A 13,417-nucleotide genomic window follows, 5' to 3' on the forward strand; every position below is an offset into this window, starting at 1 on the left:
CCAGTTCAAGGTACTGTAATGAACTCATTCTTTATTTATATTGGTGTTAAACCTACTGTATTCCAACTTCTCTATGGTTTATAAACTCTTTTACTAGCCATAGATTCTTCAAAATAAGCAAACAACACACGAAAAACAGAATCTATCAAAAACAGAACAGTCTGTAGTAATCTGTAACTAACACAAACTTCTGGAACTCCAAAAAATCATCCAAAATAGGACGAACTAGGCAATTTGTTTATTGATCATCAGCAATTGGAATCAATATTTTATCACGTTCTGGTGATTTTTAACAATTATTTTCGTGAACAGAAAGTTTCTGGAAATTACAGCAAGATCAAATAACTTTCATCCAAGAAGATCCTATAGGTTTAACTTGGCACAAACACTAACTAAAACATAAAAACATATCTAACAAGAGGCTAGAACAAATATTTATTCCTAAACAGAAGCAAAAAGAAAAAAACTAAAAATAAAATTGGGTTGCCTCCCAGCAAGCGCTATCGTTTAACGCCCCTAGCTAGGCATAAAAGCAAGGATAGATCTAGGTATTGCCATCTTTGGTGGGCAATCCATAAGTGGCTCTCATGATAGATTCATATGGTAATTTTATTTTCTTCCTAGGGAATTGTTCCTTGCCTTTCTTTAATGGAAATTGTAATCTAATATTCCCTTCCTTCATATCAATAATTGCGCCAATCGTTCTAAGGAAAGGTCTACCAAGAATAATAGGACATGAAGGATTGCAATCTATATCAAGAACGATAAAATCTACGGGCACATAGTTCCTATTTGCAACAATAAGAACATCATTAATTCTTCCCATAGGTTTCTTAATAGTGGAATCCGCAAGGTGCAAGTTTAAAGAGCAATCATCAAAATCACGGAAACCTAGCAAATCACACAAAGTTTTTGGAATCGTGGAAACACTAGCACCCAAATCACACAAAGCATAGCATTCATGATCTTTAATATTAATTTTAATAGTAGGTTCCCATTCATCATAAAGTTTTCTAGGGATAGAGACTTCCAACTCAAGTTTTTCTTCGTAAGATTGCATCAAAGCATCAACGATATGTTTAGTAAAAGCTTTATTTTGACTATAAGCATGAGGAGAATTTAGCACGGATTGCAACAAGGAAATAAAATCTATCAAAGAGCAATTATCATAATTAAATTCCTTGAAATCCACAATAGTGGGTTCATTAACATCTAATGTTTTGATTTCTTCAATCCCACTTTTATCAGTTTTAGCATCATGATCTAAAAACTCCGAATTTTTGGAACACCTTCTAGGTAAAGGTGGACCATACTCAGTCCCATCATTATCAAGATTCATATTTCAAAACAAAGATTTAATAGGGGACACATCAATAACTTTTAGATCTTCATCTTTATTTTCATAGAAATTTGAAGAACACGCTTTCATAAAGCAATCTTTCTTAGCACGCATCCTAGCGGTTCTTTCTTTACACTCATCAATGGAAATTCTCATGGCTTTGAGAGACTCATTGATATCATGCTTAGGAGGAATAGATCTCAGTTTCAAAGAATCAACATCAAGAGAAATTCTATCAACGTTCCTAGCCAATTCATCAACTTTAAGCAATTTTTCTTCAAGCAAAGCATTGAAATTCTTTTGCGAATTCATAAATTCCTTAACACTAGTCTCAAATTCAGAGGGCATCTTATTAAAATTTCCATAAGAGTTGTTGTAGGAATTACCATAATTATTAGAGGAATAATAGGATAAGGCCTAGGATTAAAGTTTCCTCTATACGTGTTGTTACCAAAACTATTCCTACCAACAAAATTCACATCCATAGATTTATTATTATTCTCAATCAAAGTAGACAAAGGCATATCATTAGGATCAGTAGAAACACTCTTACTAGCAAATAATTTCAGAAGTTCATCCATCTTTCCACTCAAAACATTAATTTCTTCTATCGCATGCACTTTTTTATTAGTAGATCTTTCAGTGTGCCATTGAGAATAATTAACCATAATATTATCTAGGAGTTTAGTGGCTTCTTCTAAAGTGATTTCCATAAAAGTGCCTCCTGCGGCCGAATCTAAAAGATTTCTAGAAGCACAATTCAATCCGGCATAAAAAATTTGTATAATCATCCACGAATTTAAAACATGCGTAGGGCAATTACGTATCATTAATTTCATCCTCTCCCAAGCTTGTGCAACATGTTCATGATCAAGTTGCTTAAAATTCATAATATCGTTTCTAAGAGAGATGATCTTAGCGGGAGGAAAATACTTAGAGATAAAAGCATCTTTGCACTTATTCCAAGAATCAATACTATTTTTAGGCAAAGACGAAAACCAAGCTTTAGCACGATCTCTAAGCGAAAAAGGAAATAGCTTCAATTTAACAATATCATTATCAACATCTTTCTTCTTTTGCATATCACACAAATCAACGAAGCTATCTAGATGAGTAGCGGCATCTTCACTAGGAAGGCCGGCGAATTGATCTTTCATGACAAGATTCAACAAAGCAGCATTGATTTCACAAGATTCAGTATCGGTAAGAGGAGGAATCGGAGTGCTAAGGAAATCATTATTGTTGGTATTGGTAAAGTCACACAATTTGGTATTATCTTGAGCCATCGTGACAAGCAAGCAATCCAACACACGAGCGAACAAAAAGCAAGCGAAAAAGAGGCGAACGAAAAAGAGAGGGCGAATAAAACAGCAAGGGTGAAGTGGGGGAGAGGAAAACGAGAGGCAAATGGCAAATAATGTAATGCAGGAGATAAGGGTTTGTGATGGGTACTTGGTATGTTGACTATTGCGTAGACCTCCCCGGCAACAGCGCCAGAAAACCTTCTTGCTACCTCTTGAGCACTGCGTTGGTTTTCCCTTGAAGAGGAAAGGGTGATGCAGCAAAGTAGCGTAAGTATTTCCCTTAGTTTTTGAGAACCAAGGTATCAATCCAGTAGGAGGCTACGCGCGAGTCCCTCGCACCTACACAAACAAATAAATCCTCGCAACCAACGCGATAAGGGGTTGTCAATCCCTACACGGTCACTTACGAGAGTGAGATCTGATAGATATGATAAGATAATATTTTTGGTGTTTTTATGATAAAGATGCAAAGTAAAATAAAAGCAACGGAAATAACTAAGTGTTGAAAGATTAATATGATGGAAAATAGACCTGGGGGCCATAGGTTTCACTAGTGGCTTCTCTCAAGAGCATAAGTATTTTACGGTGGGTGAACAAATTACTGTTGAGAAATTGACAGAATTGAGCATAGTTATGAGAATATCTAGGTATGATCATGTATATAGGCATCACATCCAAGACAAGTAGACCGACTCCTGCCTGCATCTACTACTATTACTCCACACATCGACCGCTATCCAGCATGCATCTAGAGTATTAAGTTCATAAGAACAGAGTAATGCTTTAAGCAAGATGACATGATGTAGAGGGATAAATTCATGCAATATGATAAAAACCCCATCTTGTTATCCTCGATGGCAACAATACAATACGTGCCTTGCTGCCCCTACTGTCACTGGGAAAGGACACCACAAGATTGAACCCAAAGCTAAGCACTTCTCCCATTGCAAGAAAGATCAATCTAGTAGGCCAAACCAAACTGATAATTCGAACATACATAAAAGAATTCAGAGAAGATTCAAATATTGTTCATAGATAAACTTGATCATAAACCCACAATTCATCGGTCTCAACAAACACACCGCAAAAGAAGATTACATCGAATAGATCTCCACGAGAGAGGGGGAGAACATTGTATTGAGATCCAAAAAGAGAGAAGAAGCCATCTAGCTAATAACTATGGACCCGAAGGTCTGAGGTAAACTACTCACACTTCATCGGAGAGGCTATGGTGTTGATGTAGAAGCCCTCTGTGATTGATGCCCCCTCCGGTGGAGCTCCGGAACAGGCCCCAAGATGGGATCTCGTGGATACAGAAGGTTGCGGTGGTGGAATTAGGTTTTTGGCTCCGTCTCTGATCATTTGGGGGTACATAGGTATATATAGGAGGAAGGAGTACGTCGGTGGAGCAACGTGGGGCCCACAAGGGTGGAGGGCGTGCCCAGGGGGTAGGCGCGCCCCCTACCTCGTGGCTTCCTGGAATCTTCCTTGACGTAGGGTCCAGGTCTCCTGGATCATGTTCGTTCCGAAAATCACGTTCCCAAAGGTTTCATTCCGTTTGGATTCCGTTTGATATTCTTTTTGTGTGAAACTCTGAAATAGGCAAAAAACAGCAATTCTGGGTTGGGCCTCCGGTTAATATGTTAGTCCCAAAAATAATATAAAAGTGAATAATAAAGCCCAATAATGTCCAAAACAGAAGATAATATAGCATGGAGCAATCAAAAATTATAGATACGTTGGAGACGTATTAGTCACCATGCCATTCGGCCTGAAGAACGCCGGAGCCACATTCATGAGGATGATTCAGAAGTGTCTGCTCACTCAAATCAATCGGAATGTGGAAGCGTACATGGATGACATTGTGGTCAAATCATGTAAGGGTTCCGACCTGCTGGCTAACCTTGCTGAAACCTTTGCCAACCTCAGAAGGTATGATATCAAGCTTAATCCATCAAAGTGCACATTCGGAGTTCCTGGCGGAAATATACTCGGCTTCCTCGTTTCCGAACGAGGGATCGACGCTAACCCAGAGAAAATTGGTGCTATACTACGGATGAAACGCCCTGTGCGTGTACATGATGTCCAGAAGCTTACTGGTTGTTTGGCCGCCTTGAGTCGATTCATATCACGTCTCGGTGAAAAGGCCTTGCCTCTTTACCGACTGATGAAGAAGTCTGACAAGTTCGAGTGGACAGATGAAGCTGACGCAGCGTTTGCACAGCTCAAAGCCCTACTTTCCACCTAGCCGGTGCTTGCTGCCCCAATCAGCAAAGAGCCTTTACTGCTTTATATTGCAGCCACAGGACAAGTTGTCAGTACAGTACTCACGGTCGAGCGGGAAGAAGAAGGAAAAGCCTATAAAGTTCAGCGCCCAGTATACTATGTTTCTGAAGTTCTTACTCCATCCAAGCAAAGATATCCACATTATCAGAAGCTTGTTTATGGAATTTACATGACCATGAAGAAGGTTGCTCACTATTTCTCTGATCACTCCATTACAGTCGTCAGCGATGCACCATTGTCAGAGATCCTGAATAACAGAGATGCAACTGGTCGAGTGGCAAAGTGGGCGATTGAACTCCTTCCTTTGGATATCAAATTTGAGGCAAAGAAAGCTATCAAGTCCCAAGCAATAGCAGATTTCCTTGCCGAGTGGATCGAACAGCAACTTCCGACTCAGATTCACTCGGAGCATTGGACCATGTTCTTTGATGGATCCAAGATGCTGAATGGTTCCGGTGCTGGGGTGGTATTGGTATCCCCCCGAGGTGACAAACTCAGCTATGTTCTCCAGATTCACTTTGACTCCTCCAACAATGAAGCCGAATATGAAGCACTTCTGTACGGGTTGCGTATGGCCGTTTCGCTCGGCGTCCGTCGCCTCATGGTCTATGGCGACTCGGATTTAGTGGTCAATCAAGTGATGAAGGAGTAGGACGTCAGAAGCCCAGCTATGACTGGCTATTGTAATGAAGTGAGAAAGTTAGAGAATCCGTTTCACCTAAGTTTAAAAAATCATACCGAGTGATGAGCAAGCCTCTCACTCGGGGGCTTAGCTGTGAATCCGTTTCGCCTAAGTTTGAAAAATCCTACCGAGTGGTGAGCAACCCTCCCACTTGGGGGCTTAGCTGCAGTCCAGTACTCGCCTAAGTTTGAAAAATCCTACCGAGTGGTGAGCAAGTCTCTCACTCGAGGGCTTAGCTGCAAATCCGTTTTGCCTAAGTTTAAAAATCCTACCGAGTGGTGAGCAAGCCTCTCACTCGGGGGCTTAGCTGTGAATCCATTTCGCTTAAGTTTGAAAAATCCTACCGAGTGGTGAACAACCCTCCCACTCGGGGGCTTAGCTGCAGTCCAGTACTCGCCTAAGTTTGAAAAGTCCTACCGAGTGGTGAACAACCCTCCCACTCGGGGGCTTAGCTGTAGTCCAGTACTCGCCTAATTTTGAAAAATCCTACCGAGTGGTGAGCAACCCTCCCACTCGGGGGCTTAGCTGCAGTCCAGTACTCGCCTAAGTTTGAAAAATCCTACCAAGTGGTGAGCCACCCTCCCACTCGGGGGCTTAGCTCAGTCCAGTACTCGCCTAAGTTTGAAAAATCCTACCGAGTGGTGAGCCACCCTCCCACTCGGGAGCTTAGCTGCAGCCCAGTACTCGCCTAAGTTTGAAAAAATCCTACCGAGTGGTGAGCAACCCTCCCACTCGGAGGCTTAGCTGCAGTCCAGTACTCGCCTAAGTTTGAAACACATCCCTATCCGCAAGGACGACGAGGTGCAGGTCGACTGCAACCTTCTCCTTGGAGCTACGTCACAAGTACAACGTATGCTCCATCCCTATTCGCAAGGTCGACGAGGTGCAGGTCGACTACAACCTTCTCCTCGGAGCTACGTCACAAGTACAACGTACGCTCCATCCCTATCCACAAGGACGACGAGGTGCAGGTCTACTGCAACCTTTTCCTCGGAGCTACGCCACAAGTATAATGTACGCTCCATCCCTATCCGCAAGGTCGACGAGATGCAGGACGACTGGAATCTCCTCCTCAGAGCTGCATCTCAAGTACAAAGGTTATTCTGAGTGAAGAATAAGTTCCACTCGACAGCAAACACAAGCATATTCGGAGATAAACCAAATTCAGATAAATCCTAAGGCTCTGGACCGCAGATTAAAGTACTCAGGCATCAAGCCCGAAGGAGTTTAACGGTTACAAAATCACTCGGCATTTCGAGGCAAATTTAAGGTGAGGCATAAAAGTTTGTTCACTTCGTAGGAGGAGGGCTAGCAGGCTCGACGAATTCGTCCAGGTCGATTTCGTCGGCAATCCGAGTGGCAGCAGCAAGAAGGTCTCCATGAAAGATTGGAAGTCGTGCTTCTTGGTATTGGCAACCTTGATCGCTGCCAGCTTCTCTTCTCGCGCTTCCTTGCAGTGGACACGAACCAGGGACAGAGCCACATCAGCACCGCACCGGGCAGAAGACTTCTTCCATTCTTGCACTCTACCGGGAACCTCGTTAAGATGAGTCATCAAAGACTCAAGGTCATTCTGGAGTGTCGCCCATGGCCATAGAGCTGTGTCGATCCGCGACATTGCAACTTTCAGTCGAGCAAGATAGTCGACAACACCAGCAACGCGAGATTCCAGTCGAAGCACATTCATGGCAGCTTCGTCCTTCACTGGAGAGTGGATGGGGTCCAAGCTTGTCTCAACTCGCCCAGTCTCTTCCTCGAAGTTCTGGCAAAATTCTGCACGCACAATTCAAAGATGAGTCAGCGGTTGTATGTCGAGTCGACAGTAACAAGTCAGTCGGGTCGACGAAAATACCTTCAAGCATGACGAACAGCTTCTTAGCAAGACCTCCCAGATAGTTCTCCAGAGCATCCCTCTTGCGAGCAATGCCTTCCATCTTCTCATTCAGATTGTTCTTGTCCTTGTTCAGGCGAGTCACTTCCTTATTGGCTTCATCAAGGGCAGTTTTCAGCTTGGCGTTTTCTTCCTCCAGTTTGCCGACTGAAGCTAGCTTCTGTTCAGCGAGTGCAGTTTTCTCATCAGCTGTTTTCTATGTGGCCGCAAGATCTTGGTCCTTTTTCGCCAGAGCTTGGTTCAGTTTCTCTGAAAGAAACAACGCTCAGTTCAGAAAAGGCAAAATAAAATCCGGTTCAGAGACAACTCAGTCGACAAGTTTTTTCTTACCAGCGGCTTCATCCTTGGCTTTCTGCAGATTTGTCTTGGCCGGCTCCAGATCGAGGTTGAGTTGAATCTGTTTCTTCTCCAGGTCAGCAAAATGAGCTCCAAGTTCACAAGATTTCTGTAATCAAAGGACAGTCAATCGACAGATGGAAAGACTGGTTACTTCAGAGCAATGGTCTGATAAATTCAGCAAGATCTAAGACTACTGCCGAATCAAACATCCAACAGTAGTCTCGGGGACTACACCCAGTGGGTGCACTTAGCGTGCCCCCACTAGTCCAGTTTCCACTCGACGTGGTCTGTCCAGGCCGAGTGTAAAAAAAGAGGCAAGTTGTTCTCAGACCGTAGTCAACTACCCACAGTCGACCACGGTCTCGGGGACTACACCCAGTGGGTGCACTTAGCGTGCCCCCACTGGTTCAGGTTCCACTCGACAAGGCCCGACCTGGCCGAGTGAGAAAATTCCAGTTCTAAGACTACAGTCGACTGCCCGCAGTCAACTATAGTCTCGGGGACTACACCCAGTGGGTGCACTCAGCGTGCCCCCACTAGTTCAAAGATCCAATCGACACAACTTAGTTGACTCAAGATACAAGTTTGCTCACTGGCAAATCAAAAACACCCACTGGGTGTACAAATGCGAAACGCAGACAGATGAAAAGATTTTTCAAAGGAAGTTTTCAGGTAGCATATCCTAACAGAACAAGTGGCAAGCTAAAGAGTCAGTCGGTGATCAACCAACCTGGACGTTGCTCTGAAGGGCTGAGCTGGCATCGTAAGCCGCTTGGCTAGCTTCCCGGACCATCTTCATCTGCTCCATCATGATGCCCGCCTGGCGTATGGCTTCCTTGGCAGCACCCACTTGGTCCTCTGGGACATGATGTGCGGTAAAGAGCGAAGATGGATCGGCTGGAGTCTGAGCAGTCGACGCCGAAGGCTGAGCACTTGTCAATGGTACGGCGAAAGTTATAGAAGTCCGATTGGCATTGCCACCTTCTTGGATCGTTGTTTCGGTCGCCGACGCAGACTGAGGTGTCTTTCCAGCTGATGCCTTCATGTTTCTTCTCCCCTGGGACCTCAGTGGCATGTCTTCGTCATCATCTGGAAGATCAATGACATGGGGAGGAGCTGCAAAAAGAATCAATTGCCAGAAATTCAATCGACCAATAAAACAAATGAGTAAATAAGGACAAGATTATGAGAATCATACCTGGGTTGGAGGTGACGGCATCTTCCATTTCTTCGTCTTCATTCTTGTAAGCGGAAGTCTCGGAGGTAGCAGCACTGCAAATTTCAAGATTCAGTCGGTCATGTCTATAACAGTGAGTCGACCAAGACCCAGTTCGTACTAAACAAGGAATTCAAGTCCAACTATTACCCGGAAACAATGGGAATGGTCACTTTGATCTTGGGCAAGGCTTTCTGCGGTTTTGATGGCGCAGCTTTCGGTTGCTTCGGTGCCTTTTCAGTCGGTGCTGGAGAAGACGTCCGAGGGCGCTTTGATGACTGCCCGGTTTGCCCAGTCGCTTTGTCGCGGACGCTTGCCGGATCGTGAGTGATCTTGGATCGCCTTTCCCTGCGGGGATGTGAGTCGACCTCTTCTTCATCACTCGGGTCGTCGCTCTCCTCATCCTCTTCACCATCAGAATGCCACTCGCCGCTCTCGCCTCCACTCGCCTCCCCCTCCGGGTCCTGCTCCTGCTCTCCGTTGGGCATCGAATACATCTCAGTAAGAGCCTAGAATACAACAAGCAAGACAAAAGTCAGTCGGTTGACTACAAGCAGCTACATGATAAATCAAGATAACACTCGGCAATTCAGAGTTGGACCTTGTCTGTTTGGTACGAGTTGTCGAGTGGAGGGACTCTCCTGGACCCCCTGGGGTTATCTTTGTTGCCAGTGATACCCTTCAACCACTTCTCCACTGTATCCTCGTCGACCTCTTCTGGGTGGATCCGAGTGGAATCGTCAATGCCCGAATACATCCACATTGGATGGTCACGAGCATGAAGCGGCTCAATGCGTCGTCTGAGGAAGACTTCCAACAAATCCATGCCGGTCACGCCGTCACGGATGAGCTGGACCACTCGCTCAACCAGCACCTTCACCTCCGCTTTCTCCCTCGGGGTCACTTTCAAGGCGGAGGGCTTCTCTACTCAAGCCATGGAAAAGGGGGGAAGTCCAATCGACTGACCTGGAGTCGGCTGGTCTTTGCAGTAAAACCAGGTCGACTGTCACCCTCGGACTTACTCGGGAAGGATTATGGCTGGGAAGGAGCTCTTACCCCACATTTGAATCCCAAGACCCCCACACATCTGGATCACTTTTGTCTTCTCATCACTCGGATTAGCTTTTTTGACCGACTGAGAGCGACACGTGAAAATGTGCTTGAAGAGGCCCCAGTGTGGTCGACAACCCCAGAAATTCTCGCACATAGACACGAAAGCGGCAAGATACACGATGGTGTTGGGGGAAAAGTGATGAAGTTGTGCTCCAAAGAAGTTCAGGAAAGCTCGGAAAAAAGGATGAGGAGGCAAAGAAAACCCGCGGTCGACGTGAGTGGCGAGGAGGACGCACTCACCCTCCTGCGGTCGGGGCCCAGTCTCGTCCTCCGGGAGCTGCGCGGATCCGTGGGGGATAAATCCCTCCTTGGCCAGATCGTCGATGTCGTCCTGACGACTCGTCGACTGGATCCAATCGCCCTGGATCCAGCCGCGCGGCAGACCGGACCTCGACGAAGATCCGCCCCGGCTGGACATCTTCCCCTTCGCCTTCGCCGTCGCCTTCTTCGTGCGCTCCAAAGCCACCGTCTTCTCTTTCCCCATTGCAGCAGACGGAGCTCGAACAGAGCGGCGGCGCTGGGGCGGGAGCAGATGCGATGGAGAAAACAGAGAAGGAAGAGGAAGAATGGGAATGCACTATTCAAAAACCCCATTCCAACGCCTTATATGAGGTTGCTTCCAAGTGACTGACCTGTGGACCCGGGTGATCCTATCAAATCCCACAACAGTCGCGCGCGCGATACGTGGCAAAAAAGGTGGCACGGAAATCGAGGCGGCCCTGCCTAATCCAACCCGATTACTGCGGCCTCCTCCGCCACGCGCGCTTCCCAAAATTTGAATCCCGCGAGATCCGCGGGCAACAGAGCAACCTGTCAGACGGAAGATTTTCTCCATATCAATGCTCGAAGCTTTCAGTAAAAGTTCACTCGACAAAACCAAGAATGGATAAAGGCGACTGAAAAAGAAGTTGGTGTCACTGTGTTGATTCGTCGATCCCAACAAGACACTTCCGAAGCGCGAAAATTGAATCGGAAGTATTTTCAACTCCTTCTCCACTCAAACCTAAACCATTCGGGGGCTAATGATGAAGCTATGTGCCTAGGGTAGGGTTATAGGCCTGACCTAGACACCCTCCCCAAGGACATCACCCTAAAGTCAGAAGAATTCGAAGGGTACCGTCATCCACTCGACCAGAAACATTCCACTCAGAAGAATCACTGTCACTCGACCATAACAGAAACCACTCGACATACAGAAGATCTAAAGTCACTCTGCACAGCAACGGTCGGGTGTTTACTCATAGACTTAATGACCATTTATAGCGCTTTATTACGGACGTTACCTGTAACGCTCCTTCTTTATGTACATTGAACCCTATGTAACGGGGAATGGCTGGGGTCCTGGCGCACTCTATATAAGCCACCCCCTCCTCTGGGACAAGGGTTCGCACCCCCTCTAACACACACACGCATAATCTAGTCGACCGCCTCCGGGCACCGAGACGTAGGTGTCCGATGTGGGGTTCCGGCAAACCCTTAAGGTTCGAACTCTGGGGTGCGCGCGAAGTCTTTCCCTCCTACCGATCCACGTCCTAGCTCGCTAAGATCTCGCGGACGAACTCGACGAACTCGCAACACAGAAAGACATGAGATTTATACTGGTTCGGGCCACCGTTGTGGTGTAATACCCTACTCCAGTGTGTGTGGTGGTGGATTGCCTCTTGGGCTGATGATGAACAATACAAGGGGGAGAACAGCCTCCTGAGGTTGAGGTGTTGTTGTGCTAGGTGAAATGGCGGGTGAGAACTCTGCCCTCTACTGTGGTGGCTAGCTCTACTTATATAGGCCCTGGTCCTCTCCCCAAATATTGAGCGGGAAGGGTGCCAACAACCGCGGGCAAATTTGAAGGGGGGCAGCTAGTACAAGCTATCCTAACAAAAGTGGTCTTTTCCTGCGAAAAGCTCTGGTGGTGACGCCGTCTTGGGCTCCATGATGACCTCTGTCCTGTCGTCCTTCTGGTCTTGGTCTCGTTGCACTGATATGGCAACCTTTGCCTGATGCCTCGGTACTCCTCGCCTGCGCTGTCCTCCTTAGAACCAAAGACGAAACAAGGATGCTGCGCGCGCTGGCACCCGCCTGGTCTCGATCGTCATGGCTCATGTCATGAGAGCCTCGTGAGGTTTACCCTGCCTTGATATCTCCGCTCCTCGTGAGCCCGCCTGGCTAGGCCACTCCTGAGGAGATCTTGCGTCATCCGGCTCGCGAAGCTTGGCCCCTCGCGAGGGTCTTGAATGCTTTGTTGATGAAGATGGTCCGTACGGCCCGCTGACTTAGCCACGCCGTGGGCCGCAGGCAGGCAAGTCTGGGGACCCCCGTTCCCAGAACGCCGACAGTAGCCCCCGGGCCTAAGGTGCGCTCGGGCTTGGCTTCGCGGCGAAGCCAAGGGTCAAGTACGGAGTGCCGCGGTCCCTAAAAGCTTGCGACCTCGGTTGACGCGTGGCGGTTGATTGGACGTGGGCGTCTCCGCTTCCCCACGCTGCCAAGGCAACTGCTTGACTTGACAAGTCCCTGCGACATGCAAGGAAAACCATCATTACCTGTGATCGTGGGAGGCGCCGGTTGGCCTTCTCTTGCTATAAATGGGAGGGGGCGGAGCCCCCGTCACCGATCTCTTCCTTGCTCGCTTGCTTCTTCCTCCTCGCTCCATTGCTAGCAGCGCCACCAATGTCGCCACGAAGGAAGTTCTCTGCCGCCGCGAAGGGGAAGGCCCCTCGTGAGGGACCCGGCTCCCAGGCGCCCAAGCGCGGACGCGGCCGTCCGCACAAGCACGCCACGACCCCCGCCGTGGCCCACTGTCGTGGCGGCGCCGCGGCACGCGGAGGGGGTCGTCCCAGCCATGGCGGTCCAGTTGACGACGGGAGGCATGCTATGGTGGCGCGGCCTCCCCGTCCGCGCTTCCATTCGACGGAGGTGTCGCCGGAGTTCGTCGTCTGGTCGGAGAACCCGGCCGGCAACTGGCTCCAGCTTCCGCACTTCTTCGTCGACGAACTGCCGGCCTCTGGTCCAGGCGGACTCTGGTTGCAGGCGGATGGTTGCTGCAGCAAGGCCTCTTGGGTCGCGGTCGAGACTTCCGTGCGGGCAACATAGCCCTGGCCCGCGGCTGGCAGAAGTTCGCCCGCGCGCACGGCCTGGGCAGGCGGTGCACCCTCCACTTCAAGTATGATGGTGGATCGACCCTCTATGTGAGGGTGTTTGGGGAACATGGTCGCCGTGCCGGGTGCTGCACCGAGGCAAACGACGGTAAGCA

This window comes from Aegilops tauschii, chromosome 3 (assembly GCF_002575655.3).
Source record: "Aegilops tauschii subsp. strangulata cultivar AL8/78 chromosome 3, Aet v6.0, whole genome shotgun sequence".
Classification (NCBI taxonomy): domain Eukaryota; kingdom Viridiplantae; phylum Streptophyta; class Magnoliopsida; order Poales; family Poaceae; genus Aegilops; species Aegilops tauschii.